The 3,390-nt window shown below is 34.3% G+C and overlaps 1 protein-coding gene across 1 annotated transcript in view; it reads right to left on the minus strand.

Annotated features, from left to right (window-relative positions):
- LOC125502397 (protein hairless-like) overlaps positions 1-3,390 on the minus strand; it is a gene marked incomplete at its 3' end in the record, with an annotated part of 31,338 nt that overhangs the window by 23,907 nt on the left and 4,041 nt on the right.

Genomic DNA, 3,390 nt, shown 5'->3' on the forward strand with positions numbered 1-3,390 from the left:
CATCTTTAATAATATATTATGAATTAATTATATTTGAGACGTAAACAGTAACAGCAACCACGCATTCAGTTCTAAGATAAAGGTTATTTTGGAAAGAAATGGCGGAAGCAAAAGCCAATTTGTCACTTTTAGCAATGTTGCCAGGTAAAACTTCATCTTATCTAAGTATCACTTAATTGACAGCCGTGAAAAGCTGTCTGTAGTTAGGGTTAACCTTAATCCAAAGTTATCCCTAGCTAAGAATAAGTTTTAAGGAAGACTGGGGCAAATGGCCGTAACTGTATGAAATGTTTAAATGTTATTTGAACACAGGGGTTAATTAACCCAATACGAAAAGCTGCTCGAGAAGAGTGGATAATAAGGTGACTACACAGGCACTACTTGTTGGAGTTGTACTCAAATGTAAGTTTATTTGTAAACATCAATCAATTCGAGGTTATGAGGAAAATAATTGATATTTCGAAAAAGTACGTTCCGATATTTAACGAATCCTGTTGAATTTACCGTTTACCCCTGTCTATTTTATTTTCACTCTGTATTCTTATGGTTACCGTAGTTTTTACTAATTACGAAGCAATAGGTATTTGCTTAGTGTTAGTTAAGCAGATTTCCTTGAAAAACATTGTTGCCGTTTTTCTGATATAGGTTTTTGCAACTTTTTCAGTTTTTAATAACAATTAATTTTTTTTACTATTTTTTCTGTTCTCCTAAAACACCGACAGACAACACCTCCAGAGGAGTGACGCCAATTTTAAATCACCCTGTATATTCGATAGAGAGACGTAAAACATGTGAATACAAGAATATACTTTCCCTACATAATTCTCGCAGAGAAAAACGAATTGTCAATATGGAAACTTTATAGCCAACCGGTAAAATTCCACTCCATATTTCGAACTCCAATATGTCTGTAAAATCTCGTGGCAAATGTTTGTTTAATAATTTTTCATAAAGTCGCTATTATAAGGATTGAGACGGTGCCCCTCTGTCAATATTTTCCAGGAATGTTTTTCTTCTTACTGCTTTGTTTGAAAGTCTTAAAAACGCTTAGCTCAAAAAATCAACCCAATAATTCCGCTTTATTTTTCGTCTAATAATATTCATTTATTGAGTGCCCACCCAAATAGGGTGGGCGGAACTCAAGATATTTTGATGATTCCAGACATTTGTACCACACTTTATATATTTTATTAGCTCTCATTTAAATTTCTCTTGGCGTCGACTTTGAGTAGCTCAAGTCCTTTACACTAAAGTTCGTGGCGGAAAAAGTATTTTTATTCGAATGATTCTAAAAGTGCCATTTTTCGATCGGAAGCGATGATCAAAAAGAAGTACTTTTTTTACTGTTCATTTGTTTTACTTTTACGCACAGACTTTTAGGCACATGTGCGCAAAAGTAAATCTGACAAATTGGACGTACCACTGTAATAAAATATTTTGAAGTATTTTCATTAAAAAGTAAACAACAGGCTTTTTTAATGAATTACGTAGGTTTATAGCGATCTATTGATCATAATTTAAAGTTTACTTAAAATTTGTAAATTATAACTTTGTCACAAGTTCAGTCTCAAAGTCCTTCAAATGGTCTGTTTTTTGCACTCACCGATGTTGGCCACAAGCAAAACACGATTTTTTTAAAGATTGCAAATTTTATGCAAAATATGCATCTTATACAAACACCATACCGTGAAAGCAGCACTTTGATTTTCCACACTCATTGTTTCACTTGCATATGCTCACAAAAGTACGCTTTGGAAAAATTACTAACGTGAAAACATGACAATTTAAAAAATGGCATTGACATCAAATTTTAAATAAGAAGTTGACGGTATTTATTTTTGACTATTTTTATTTATTATGACTTTTTATTGCTGTTATGTTCTTTATTCGAATAAAAAAATAGTGTTCGATGCTAGGGCGAAAATCCGTTTTTCGAACTCCTGACGGAATGACTTCGTCTCGGGAGTCAAACGCCGCCGTCGTTCGAAAAACGATACTTTTCGCCCTTGTATCGAAAACTACACTTTTTTTATAACATGTGTTTCTCACTAGCGCTGCCAACTTATTCCGGGCATTTTAATAAGCCCACTTATTATAAATATGTATTGCCGCTCATCATTCCCAAGCAAACATCGTGAAACTAATCTGTCTTTAAATAATATTTCGAACAATACGGGCCAAACATTTAAACCAAACACAATGTTATAAACTAATAATGAAGCAAACATGCTTCTGTACATTCATTGGGACGTGGGTAAATCATTCATGATGTTTAGATCGAAAGCAATGAGATTCCGTATGCATTTATTGAGTTTTTGCTCGTACATGTGTACTGCAAGGTGAGTCAGAAATGGAAATTTACTTTGGTAGTTTTATGAATTCGCTTCATTGATAATATTGGCATCTATAGCAAAAAATGTAGTTTGCGAGAAAACCTACAAAAGGCCATAATTGAATGCAGCTTCACTCGTAGTAAATTATTATATCTTTTGTTACAATTCGACGAGTTGATTGAGCACTTGCAATGATTACTTTAACCAATAATCTGTAGAGTACTCTAGGATTTCGTCTGTTTTATAGCCCATTTAAAGCAGAATAGAATCTGAAAATCGATTTCTGATCATTGTTACCAAGTGAAATAATCAAGTGGAATTAATAGTGACCCAGGTTTCGCCCATCGTGGGGTCAATTAAACTTTTTAACATAGCCACCAGTGTGGTCAGGTGTGTGATCTCGAGAGAAGGTTCTAAAAGGAGATTTCATTCTTAATCAATTCACACATCCATTCGAGCTGCATCATCTACGCCAACAAAGAGTGCTACTGTTCGCCCATGATAAAAAACCACTTTATGGGAAGTGAAGGAGTACTACGCTACGTTGCTGGGAGCCTTACAAAAGATGCTGCTGTCAACTTAAAAACATCCAGTGGTGGCGCGTGGGATTCAAGTATGATCCCATGCAGGGTTTTCTAATCTTCAACTGAACCATACTTCTACAAAAACATTTTTATTCATCGTTTTACAAGATTGAAAGTTTCAGACGAGTGTTCATATTCTGACATCTAATTGCAATACAGAACTCAATAGAAAAAAATGACAGGGATTTTATCGAGTAACGGTGGTGGTATGGTTTTCAACTGCCAGTCTAATAAATTAATATAACGCTGAGAACAATTACCAATAACACTGGTGTGCAACAAAATCCTCCTTCAAAAATATTTGTCAGAATATAATGATTGCGATATAATTTTTTTTCCAAAATATCATAAATTTAGCTCTTTTTTAATTCTATTTATGCGTTAAGATGATAAACAATGCATACAGGGTGATTCAAAATTGGCGTCATTCCTATGGGGGTGTTGTCTGGCGGTGTGAACTAATCGCAGATCCG

Source organism: Dendroctonus ponderosae, unplaced genomic scaffold (assembly GCF_020466585.1).
Source record: "Dendroctonus ponderosae isolate FM_Combo_2020 unplaced genomic scaffold, Dpon_F_20191213v2 Dpon_F_20191213_6, whole genome shotgun sequence".
In the NCBI taxonomy this organism is placed as follows: domain Eukaryota; kingdom Metazoa; phylum Arthropoda; class Insecta; order Coleoptera; family Curculionidae; genus Dendroctonus; species Dendroctonus ponderosae.